Below are 12,994 nucleotides of genomic sequence, written 5' to 3'. Positions count from 1 at the left end.
TAGTACGATCCTGTTCTTATGTTCCCCGTCGACTCAATGAGATTAGCTGCTCTAGCAAGGAAAAACTAAAAGCGAAGCAACTCTTCCGTCTACGGTTTAGCGTACACTAGTTATTAGCATAGAAATATAATGTTTTGTTTTGTTAATTTATGCTTGTTCACGAAAGGTCTCTTTAAATAAAAGAAATAAAATAAAGGTTAAGAAAAGAGAAGGAAAGGAAAATCTTTTGAGTTCTTGATTCAAACTTTCCTCTCTGCATGCCCAAGGAAGCAGGCAAAGCGAGCAGCGATGGGAACTGGAGTTGGCAATTCATTATATATGCACACATGCAAATGAACACCCAAAAGAAGTAGCACTGCTGTCATTGTGAAGTACGGACGAAAAGGGTTGAGACAAAAAGCGAAAAAGATCCTGCTGGGAGCACGCACTAACACCAACCAGTCTTCCCCCTCCTCTTTATATTGTTTTGTTGCATTATTTTCTATTTCAAAGTGCCAGTTAAATTTTTTATCTAATAATTAGATGCATGTAGCAAGTTTGTGAATGTGTGAAGGAGGGGGTACAGAGACTTTGTATGTGAAGGTAGAAGCAAGGGCTGAAAGGGGAGGATAGGATAAAGATAGTTATGTACACTCCGTTTGCAAAGTTTATACTCATCACCGATTATTTATATTTTAAGATTATTTTGTGTAAGATTTCTATTTGAAGCAATTTAAGTTTTGAAATGTAACCCTGAGACGTTATGTTTGTCGTCTAGCGTTAATTTATTCCTTGAAAGTCTCTGATAGAATTATTTTAAGCAAGAATACGAATTTCATACTTCTGCCAGAGATTAATTAAGATTAAGAATGCGTAAACAATTACAGTTTCAACTGAGAATGAGTTACGTTCTTTCTGACATGTGTTTCTTAACACTTTCAGAGAATTTAAGACAGAACCAACTTTTTAACTGGGTAGCATCTGAGTTAATGGTACATATCTTCATTCTAAGACGACTTTTAATCTATACAGAAATTGTTGCTAAATTACCATGTTAAGTCACATAAGCAAGTGAAATATATGTACAAAAATCACCATTACTTTAATATTTTTAATTAATTAAATACTTCCTCAGGAAATAGTTCTGTTGTTATATTAATTGATTTAACGTGTAAAACAAACTTTTCATAGATTGTAGTAATTATTATGCCAATTTTTAGATAACTCTCTGAAATGGTTAATATGTAATTTACATGTACGAACATTAAATGTGTTTAACCCCTTGAAGCCAAACTAGTCTAAATAATATTTAAGAATTCAGCGCGTACCTCAAAGAAAACACATTTAGCCATTATAAAGATAAAATGGTGAAAACTGTTCATGGAAAGGAAACCAGCAGATATTGAATGTAGAGTTATTTGTTGCTAAAGCAGGTGCTGTATTATAGTTAACATAGGGCTTTACAGGTTCTTTCAATCTGTGCCAGACTAAATGGACGTTTTTAAATTGTAGAAATGCTCTCACGCCTTGTGGCATTTTGATTCTAAACTCCAGTGTTTAACACGTTTTTGTAGATATGTTCGTTGTACACGCTCGAGCACAGTAGATGGAATCGCCGGTGTGGCTTGAACATGTTTCTGCTTGTGATGGTCAGGCTGTTACATCAAGGCTGACCTAGAAGGGACTCAACCTAATTATACGTTTCGATATCTTAGTTTCCGCTTTCACAAACAAGTCTGTAGCCAAGATTGGCCTGTCTGTAATTAGTGCGATAAGCCAGTGTAATTTATTTTCCTGATTACATGCTTGTATGCTAACGACTAAAATTTCGGAACATTTGACCATGGAAATAAAAGAATTCCTTTATTGTGAGTCTTGTATTTAAGATAGTAAATAAAACGAATTGTCGAATCTGATATTTCACCACTCTTAAAATATCGCAGATGTTTTTATACAGAACGTAACAGCAAATATTAAGTCGTTTAACGTTTAATAAATAAGTAAATATATATATATATATATATATATATATATATTGCTAGGTGAACATAATCAGTTTTCTTGTGCATACAGCTGTACATGCCCACAGTTATTTTTCTTCTTGACAACAGTTTAATGCATAAATGTACCACTGCCAATGCACGGCGTCAAATGTTAGAGGTGTGTGGACCAGCAGCGAAAGCTCCTTTCTGGCTTGTGGAGTGACGAATGTAAAATAAATGTTTTGCTTTATAACACAACAACGAATAATAATAATAATAATAATACCTTAGCACTGTAGTGTGAATGTTGGAGGGATTTAATAATGTTATGATTCCACACGACTTGACTACTAGACCAGGATTTGATATTAATGTGTGCTAGTCGTTTTCTTTAGAACTTTAATAATGATGAAGAATGATTAGTAAATTCTCCAGCAATCCTGTGTCCATTACGAGGTTAAGCACAAAAATATATTATACAAAGTATTTTTTCCTCCATTAGTCTTACAATAGAATTCTTGTTATTGAGTTAATAGGTTAAACGTTTTTGAAGAAACGTTCTCCATCTCGAACTGACGTTTATGGATTAAACTCGTACGGATTTGAAGTTGTAAGACGTAAAAGTACAATTTATAATTCTGTATAATCTCCCTTTTAAGTTTTGTCATTTTTAATACAGCTGTAACCATATTAACAATGGCTGTCTTCAGAGGTCTATCAAATTTTCGGACTAATACCTGCCACGCCGTACGCAGTGAACCTCGTAGACTTAGGTAGACTCGGAAGAGGTTAAGTTAATCGAATCACTTAGCCTGCGGACTGAACTTATCAAGTTGAGTGTACAGACTGGAATGGGGCTTGAAGGATGGGACAGTATGCAAGTGGCGTGGATCGGTCCTCGGTAATCTGAGTGAGAGAGTGAGACGAGATGTTGAAATCAGAATAGGAAGAAGGAGACAGCAAACTTCCCAAGCTGGTAAGGGTTGTTAGGTTAGTTTTATGAGTGTTTGTTATTGTCCCTAGTATTGCTGTACTAGCCTCATGTATGTAAGAGGGAAAGAGACAGAGACACACTTGGAGTACTTAGACCAACACATGTTTTGAGACTTGGTTCAGTCTGCAAGCTTCAAGAGTTGTAGATGCAGTGCAAATACGACGGGCTATTACAATGCGGGAATTTAACTGGTAAACATACGACTGTGACGTACTTTTGTGTTCAGATGTGGCTGCGTGTTATTTGGATTACCCGATATGCAAGTGTAAGTTGGCATTGTTGTTTCTTTAAACTGTTTATGTTGCTTGAATGAAGTAATGATACTTTACTTCACGGGAAACATGTTTAACGTATTTGAGTTTACAGTTCAGTAATTATGAGTAAAATCGGATCATTGATTATATACTTGTATGGGCATTCAGAATAATAGCATATTATTTTTGTTGAATTTTCAAGGCTTATTATACCCTACAAGACTTACGATTTAGAATTAATGTTGAAAGATATGTGACCTAATTTAAGGTTATCCTGGCATGTTGCGTGGAGAAACTGAGGAAACCCACGAGCAGCATTAGTCAGGATAGACAGGTAATACGGGACAATCATGTGATGATCATTTCGGGGGGGGGGGGGGGGGGCAGAAGGATTTTGAGAAAAAACTGCTTCAGTGTCATGTCGCCCACCACGAATCTAACTCGAAGAGATACTGCATTGAACCCTAAGTTTCCTCCGGTAGGAGGCAGCATCTAGCCGCCTGAGAAATGGCATAATATCTTCCGATCTTGTCCGCAATTTTGCAGGTTTCCTCACCAACACGTTTCACTACCTAATTTGTGTATAGCAGATTATGTTTACGAATCCATTTTACTTGTTCAGTCAGTAAACAATTGGAATTAAATTATTTATATTTCTTGTTAACTCGTATTACATGCGAATTTATACCTATTTCTGTTAAACTGCCAAGTACAGTTAACATAAAACATTTGTTCTTTGCTAACTGACTAACTCCATGGAACAGCATTCAATAACTCAAGAAATTCGCTGCCTTTTATAGAACCCCAATATTTATTATCGTGTTCACAAGAACCCACCATCTGCCCCTATCCTGAGCCATATCAGTAGAATCCGCTCTCTCCCGCCCTATTTACATAAATTCATTTTAATATCATCCTCCCATCTATCCCTAGGTTTTCCGAGTAGTCTCACTCCTTCAGACTTTGCAACCAAAATTGTCATCTCCACACGCGCGCTACATTCCTCGCCCATCCTGGCATGATACTGTTTAGAGTTTTCGCAGTAAATCCTGGATGATTACAGTTTGGTTCGCTGTTAAGTTCGCAGAGGAATGTTGCTTCAGTTATAATCCGTTGCCCCAAGAAGACTGAGTGCAAAAGTGATTACGACGTCAGGCTAAATTGAGTGCAAATTACATTACGAAGTTTACAATCCTTCGCGGTGCCGAACTGCACTCAGGTCGATAGTTATATCAACTACCTGCCACAATGCTTCATGATCCATGCTGCTCATTTCCGTATTTCTGGCGAATTCCCCGTTGCCGGCCAATATCCGATTCTAGAAGCCTCTTGTAGTGGGCGAAGACGGATGCCGCTGTTTGTCATCTGCACTTGCCCCTTCTGCCTGTCAAATAGGGAGCGGTGAGGCCAAGCCTAATGGCAGAGAACACTCATTGCTTTTTATTCCATTGCTTACTTTATTTTAACTTGTCTTTTATGTGTATATGTAGAGAGAAACCATTATCTCACCCTTGTCTTCGTCTTGACATCCCCTCCATTTTATTTCCACCATCCCTTAGAGACGCCACCCTAAATTTACCCTTCCACCCACCCATCTCGCTTCATATTCCCTTGGTCAATATTCTGCGATTCCTTATTTTTTTTCCCCTGTACTATCTGAAATTATTCGCTAATGTTACAGTAAAAGTGGCGTATTTGCACCACACTTGGTTGAAATCAGAAACGCGTGGGTTACAAAATTTTCATCTGGAAACACAAATTTACGAGACACTGAAGATCGAGGTATGGGCAGAAGGACTGTAACTAGTTGTTCTGAACACGGTAATAAGCCTTCGGGTTTATTAAATGCGAAATTTGTCGCAGGCTAGACGACTACTAGATTCTCAAGATGTTTTCTGCCTCGTTGAGTTAGTTATATATGTCACGGATTGTTAAATTGGTTTTATTTCTCGCTTTCTGATCTCTGTGATTGATGGTATTTTCATGAACAACGATCAACACAGGGGGTGCATTTAACTAGCAAAGAAGTCGTTGTATTCAGTAGCAATATTGAAATATCGTTTACTGTTATTTTGGTTGTATTGCGTCCTAAGCAATGCGCCAAGTCACTGGAAGGATTCATCGCCCTGATGACGGAGACATTATGACCTCTGAAACGTTGGTAAACATCTACCAGACTACACAGCGCAACAACCCAGAAGACAGAAATCTTCATACTCTGATGACGGAGGCAGTATGACCTCTGAAACGTTGCTAACCATCGACCAGACTACACAGTGCAACAACCAAGAAGACAGAAATCTTCATACTCTGATGACGGAGGCAGTATGACCTCTGAAACGTTGGTAAACATCGACCAGACTACACAGCGCAACAACCCAGAAGACAGAAATCTTCATACTCTGATGACGGAGGCAGTATGACCTCTGAACGTTGGTAAACATGTACCAGTCTACACAGCGCAACAACCCAGAAGACAGAAATCTTCATACTAAGAATCGCCCTGATGACGGAGGCAGTATGACCTCTGAAACGTTGGTAAACATCGACCAGACTACACAGCGCAACAACCCAGAAGACAGAAATCTTCATACTAAGAATCGCCCTGATGACGGAGGCAGTATGACCTCTGAAACGTTGCTAAACATCGACCAGACTACACAGCGCAACAACCCAGAAGACAGAAATCTTCATACTAAGAATCGCTGTGAAAACCTCAAATCATACATGAATTATTAAGTTTACTTACCCCGCCCATCCCCACAGCAGAACCCACCCCATGTGTCTCTTCCTTCTCTTCTTCCTGCTGTTGATGTACTGTCACGAACAGATATTCGTTTCATTACTGAATTGATTTTATTTGCGTGTTGACAGTAATGATGATAGACACCGCCACTGTTATCTGCCTCCCCCTCCCGGACAACCGTTGTTTCCATAGCGCGCACCTAGAACCACGTAATGTACGTACGTACCATTCAACCAATCCATTGTTCTGGTTCATTATCTAGTTACATTCATTTTGTTTTATTTCTCAACTCGGAAACCCAAAAAAAGATGTGGAAGGTGACTTTGGCTAATGGAATTTAACGCCAGTTCCATTTCGAAAATGTCTATATGAAAAACCACACTCATTAATGTGTTGTTAGCAAAACTTATCACTGCCCGTACTTTGTGCTTTGCATTTAATCTGTTTAGGAATGATAACTACAGGTTATCAAGTTTGTGTTCGGTGTTTCTTTCGATTCGTTAGATGGAAAGTTGAGCCCATCAGTATACGGTTATATAATTCCAAATTCGGTACTCTTATAATTGAATTGTTAAACCATAAGATTTATTGTTTTACTTAGTTATATATTAGTTAATTAAATTTTAATAGAAAGTAAGACATCAGACCTTTACGGCTACAGAAAGTGATATTATCCCGAGGGCTGCGTTCGTTTGAAGCAAAGTCAAACGTTTTGTAGACTGTCATTATCTTCAACGTCAGTGAATGATGATTTTAGATTTATCACTCTTCTTATGAACTATTTCAAAAAACTTTTTGGACGTTACTCTTATGGATTTATAGGAGGATAGAAATTAGACAATAAACAGCAAAATCGTAAATTCACGTGATTCTAAGTAGGTTTTGAGGTTTTCACGGCGGTGAGTCCGAAGATGGCTGTCTTCTGGGTTGTAGCGTCGTGTAGTCTGGTAGAAGTTTACCACTGTTTCAGAGGTCCTTAATAACTTATATTAAACATACTGCAGTACGTTGTTGTAACAGCTTAACACGTTTATACTCGTGCATAGCCATTTAATAAAATTATGTCATGATAAGGACACTGTGCATTTGCATTAGTGTGTATTTCACTACCAGTTAAAGCTAGCATTTTGAAAGCGCAACCTATCGTACATTGCTCAAAGTAAAAAAAATAAGCCTCTTCTATAGTACTTCGATATTTCGATTTTAAGTAATTTGTTTTTAAATTTTTGTACCTGAATGTTCGTATGTAATTATTCTGTTCATTTTTTCATGGTAAAAAAGCTTATATGGTTGAGAAATAAGGAGTAAATCAATTAATAGTAGACAAACCACACGCACAATTCATTAAACATAGTACAGTAAAACCCCTCTAGTTGGACACCCCTATATCCTGGACACCCCTTTATATTGGACACTTTTAATTGGAACCGGCGAATATCCTATAATTTTACATGTCCACAATACCCTATATCTTAGACACCCCTTTATCCTGGAACTTGAACACCTCTTTTGTTGTAAGTTGGACAGGTTCATGCACTTAACTTCGATGCTTTTCAGGGAAAGTTTTTCAGTTACATATTTTGTTATTTTGAATTTCTGACTGATGAATGCCTCCTCTCTAGAGGATTGTCTTATGGACATTGAACCCAGCATTGGAATGCATTGCAAGTGTTTACCATTCTTTTGCTGAACCCTTAACTGGACTACAGTATTGCAGAAGACACAGACTGTGCTTGCATTTGAGTTCAGACTGTGTTAACAGAAATGGAATTTTTGTTTTTGCGATGGGGAAGCGAAAATTAGTGGAATTAACTTTATAAAATGTTATTGAGGCTGGGGTTAATGTGCAATGCATGGGAGTGGGCTTCAAAAGATTATTATTAATACTATTGTCATTAATTCTTAATTTAAGTAAGCCTACAGCAGTTAGTGTATGTATATAAGTAAATAGACTATATTGTCATTAGACCACAATCTGATATTTCTCTTTCCCTCTATCTTGGACACCTCTGTAAGTTGGACACATTTTCGTGGAACCACAAGTGTCCAATTTAGAGAGGTTTTACTGTATATGCATTCACAAAATATTTATATTTTTATACGTATACAAATATACCAGTTTATGAAGCCTTGTCTGTAAATGCTAAAAGAAGTGTTTTATTACTATTGATACGTATTTAAAATACATATAATTCTTTTGACCATAAAGCTTTCGCATCAGTAATGTTACTGAAGGTATGCCTATCTGGAGATATTTATTACCACCCGGCAATAATTTTTTTTTTCATAACCTTTTCTGAAAAATTATACTTGGAAGAAAGTTAATTCGATCTAATTATCTAATGCGCTGTTTCAGAATTCTGGCTTCCATAAAATTTAACTGGGTGTTTATACACATATGTGACCTTTGCCTTCTTGCTAATTTACGTTTCGTGCAGACTGTACGACGTATTATAGGTTTCGTGTACCTGTATAAATCTGAGAAACATGACTAAGTGGGATTTCAGGTTCTCGCAGAGAGGAGTATGAAGACGGTTGTATTCCGGGTTGTTGCGCCGTGAAGTCTCGTAGAAATTGACCGAGGTCGGTCACGTTCTATCACACTACACGGCACAGCAACCCAGAATACAGCCACCTTAATCTTTATAAGTGTTCAACTTAATTGTAGTTAAATGTTAAGTTTTAACGAAATAACTGGACAGTAATTCGTGTATATTTGACTGTCCGCCCGACCAAACTTTAATTGCGGGAAGGGGAGGTCCTGGAAACTATATGGATCGCGCCGCGGCAACAAAGCATGGGGCTATGGCCAAGTTTAATGAAAATTGCTGAAAATATAGCTCTGTAAGATGATGTTCATATTGTTACACAACCAACACCTTGGAACCAGGGAGTAGATTAATCAGAAATGTGTTACGTTACTTTACGTTTTTATCAGATTTAGCTTACGTAAGGCTGTTAATTTCGTACTGTGAGCTACAAAGGGCTCGTGTAAGAAAACATAAATTCGATTTTGTGCTATATTAATATTTTGTAATTATGACTTTACTGACAACCAAGAAAAATAACTTGTAAACTCTTTAAAACCTGGTACTTTATACGTTTAATTTCCTGTGTTATATTTATATAATTCCGAAAGTCGAATATTTCTCTCCCGGTCCACAATTTATAAAATATACATCTTTGGCTATTATAAATGTGATTCTGACTTGAATATTATTTGTTTATTTTAAAAAATATCCCTTGAGGAAAATTATGTCCATGGTTAGTAATTTTCTATACAGCCTGGCTTTCTTGTTTTATTGTTAAATTCTGGTGTACCACCGAGGTCGAAGTTTTGTGAATTTTCCTGTGATTAGGCACCGCAATTTTAAACTGCAACTGCATACAAGCGCAAATAGCAACAGACGCTAATGTGTCCTTAATCCAACAAACAAACAAACTGCATCCTGTGTATGTTAATAAGTTTTACTGATTCGGTTCATTGGCATTGCTTGTAGTTTTGTATCATACACGTCACATCATTTAGCCAGTCTGCTCGTGGCTGAGTTACGTTAGAAAAAAACAACAACGTATTATCGAATTCTCCTCGTATTAGAATACATGTAAAATAGAGCACTCATCCTCTATTAGTATTGGTAATAGGGTTAAGTCATTAATAGAAATTGGAACGGTGACGCTCTATATGACAATTCTTAACCGTCGTAATTAGAGCTAATCCATTCTCTGTCATTTGCCTGTGCATTTTTGCACGTAGTAAATTGTTACGTGTCTCTATCATTATCAAGTCATTTGTCTCCGCATTTCTGCACATAATAATAGTTACTGCAAGTCTCAATAATGAGGAGTCATTTCTCCTAAATTGAGCAATCATTTAATTTGGCCATCACATTTTAAAACAGTTGTCCAATTAATTAAAAGCCCCACAAAACATGATTCTGGAGTAAGCAGGGCCCCGTCCTTTTATTATATCCAATTATTTTGTGTGATAGATACATTATCTCACCTCTTTGGGTTCTGTTATCCCCTACTGCACCGTATATATGAATTGTTGACGTTTATAATTTATCAATGAATAAACCTGACCGTTTTGTTCGACCATACAGACGTATCCTTGCATGTCCCAGTCTAAATATTTGGAACTTTTTCCTGCATCTGTGATGGTGATGAATATATTGATTATTCAATGGGTACCATTAACTTTTTTTATTGGTAGAATGTATTGGAGGATGGCGTTCGGGGGTGCTGAGGGTGGAGATTCGAGGAGGGATGGTATCAGCCCCACGTTTTAGAACGTGCCTTGGGCGACAGCTGCGACCACGCCTTCGTTGGTTTCAGCCACTCCCATTTTGCTAATGAGGGTGCGTCCACCACGTAGCTTGGGGGTGACACTGGATGCTGTAGCTTCAGAGGCAGACTTATGCACGGGCACGGTCGTCGTCCCAGAACTGACCCTAAATATCATTACTCAGCTACAAGTTGCTTTAAAATTACAAGGAACTAAGTGTATTTTATGGATCGTTTATCTGCTCGAGATATGGGCCTATTTTTCACACATCTGACTATAGATTTTACAATTCAGCACTAAGATACTTCATATTAAAAGGGAGCATATACAAACAAGTCGTTCGTATTTATTTGGTTTTATGTTTCTTTTATGCTGACTTCGTATGTTTTATTTGGAGTCCAGACTGCATTTGAAGAACACGTCTGATGTTTCTACAGCCAATGAGCAAATACTCAAGCGCTAGTTGTAGTTAAGGATTTGAAGGCCCCATCTTACGTTAAATAACAAGTTGAAACAGCGAATTCTGAAGTCATGATAAAACAGCTAGTAAACCTAAAATTGCTGAAAATGAGAACAACTTGGGGTGGTGGTGGTGTATTCGATTTTTTTTAAATTCATGTTACTGTCATATCTATTTCTGTTAAAAGAAATCATTTTTATGAGATCATAATGCGATGATGATAGAGGTAATAGTGACCTCTGAAACGTCGGTCAGCTTCTGCGAGACTATATTTCACAGTATCACATAACGCTATCATCTTCATGATTTTGATCGCAAGATAACATACTAAATATGAAGTCGTCTACAAATTTTCATTTTCCCAAATATCCCGCTGTGAGCGAATTTTATACGGCGTCTTTAATTAATTGTATTTGGTTTTAAACTTTGGATAAGTTTCTGGCCTTTAATAAAATGTTATGACAACATACTAGTGTGACAGATCCGGTTTGTAGGTTGTAGTTTGGAAAACCCTGCCTTAGTTCATACATATTTATTGTGTTGGAAACCTGAAGTCTGTATGTGTGATATAAAATAAAAGTAATGGTCGATAATTTAGTGATTTATTGGCTCATGAAATAATATTCAGCAATTCATCTTGAAAGTAATAATAGGGGTTAGTCTCTGTACGTGAATAATATTCTGGGACAACAAATAATGTTCCGTTCGAATGCAATTTACCTCACATGACAGATTGCCACGATGTCAAACATTGAAATGTGTGGATAATGGCGATACAGCAGTCCCTCCAACATCGCGCTAGGTGAGGTAGAGCCCATGATGTGATGCAATATAGATAACAAACCTGAAAGTTGATGCAGGAAAGGGTTACATTTACATCTGCCACTGCTAATGACCTGTGACCATTCTTCTTTCTTCAGGAAATCTTTGAAGACTCTCATTTATAAATAAAGACTAGACATGGTGGTTGGGTAGGTGACTTCTTTAATATATGATATTTCTTTTGTTGATTCAAGTTGTCAGTGTACATCTTTATCTACAAATAAAATCACGGAAAGTACTCCGAAGCGTAAATTTTAGATCAATACGTAGACCTGTAGAGGGGAATACTTGAGTGTTATAGAGATAATGGCTAATGGAAACGGTTACGTAACGAAGAAGTTTAAGATTTTTGCGTTTCTTGACGAAAATGAAATAATCTATAAAGACTGGTTCAGTTCTTGGTGCACATGAGAACAAGAATTTGTGTGTTAGAATTCACTGTTTGGAAGATATGGCTGTAGGTGGGAAGAAGATGGTAGAATTTATTTCCCATGAACATTTGATATTTCTTGAACCTAACTGAAATTCCCTCAGCGTAATGTTCAGTTGCTGTATTTTATGTTGTAATGAAAGTCACTCATTTAATTATTTGTAGTCCGAACCTCGTCTAAACAATTTTTAAGAATTCCGTGTTTATCTCAAAGACAAACAACATATCTTACTTGTAATTATCAATTGTTTAATTCTGATTAGTAAAATAAGTTATGCTTATTCTTAGCAACCCGGATTTAGTTAAGTTCAGTTTAACACAGTTTAGTTACTGAACCATTTTAATAATAGATAGATAACGTATGAGGATATGTAAAAGATAAAAGTCATTTTTCAATATATAATTTTTACAGTTTTATCATGAATTATTTTTATTTACCTCAGCATATTCCACCGACGAATTAAATGAGTTTATCGGTATAATAATTTTCTGAGGTTTTCTTGATAAATGTGGTCTTGTGAGTTTAAGTTGTCAAGGAAACTCTGTTAATATACATTGTTGCTTCCCTTCTTGTGTTATGAAACATTTCGTAAATTACACGAAATATCGAACGTTATTTTTTATAATATAACACAAACTAGTAACGCTATGCTATCCGGCTGTTTGCATAATAGACCGTGAAAATGAACTTATCAAAATTCAAACTGCTGGTCTGAATGGAATAATTTTGGTGACATGGAATGAAGTGAACGTGTAATATCTAAATTTAATGATAACAAGATTGTCAGAACTTTGAAAAACATGTTAAATGCATATGAAAACTGGCATTTATTTTACACAATTTTGTACACTGTTTTCTTCTTCAGAATTCAGCTATTCAGGGCGTTAAAATCAATTACGAAATAATGTTTTTTAATTATAATGTTTATTTGACTTTTGGTGCCGTGTGGACCGATTGGTGTATGCAAACGTTTCGAAAACGCGCTGTCTCCATCTTCAGGGCTGAAGTGACAAAGCTGAAAATTAGAAGGATTGTATG

At 36.7% G+C, this 12,994-nt stretch overlaps 1 protein-coding gene and 1 long non-coding RNA gene across 3 annotated transcripts in view; both read left to right on the top strand.

Moving 5' to 3' along the window:
* Positions 1-12,994, top strand: part of MESR6 (misexpression suppressor of ras 6) — an 841,969-nt gene that overhangs the window by 804,720 nt on the left and 24,255 nt on the right. The gene's annotated exons all lie outside the window — the stretch shown is intronic.
* LOC147873652 (uncharacterized) lies at positions 2,952-11,296 on the top strand. The gene is made up of 2 exons (XR_015535485.1): positions 2,952-3,220; positions 10,172-11,296. It is a non-coding gene; the product is annotated as an uncharacterized LOC147873652 (long non-coding RNA).

Source organism: Zootermopsis nevadensis, unplaced genomic scaffold (assembly GCF_977971745.1).
Source record: "Zootermopsis nevadensis isolate Lab colony 2312 unplaced genomic scaffold, Znev_1.0 Znev_ptg000017l, whole genome shotgun sequence".
Taxonomy (NCBI): domain Eukaryota; kingdom Metazoa; phylum Arthropoda; class Insecta; order Blattodea; family Termopsidae; genus Zootermopsis; species Zootermopsis nevadensis.
The sequence above is the reverse complement of the archived record's forward strand: the minus strand, read 5'-3'. Positions and strand labels throughout refer to the sequence as shown.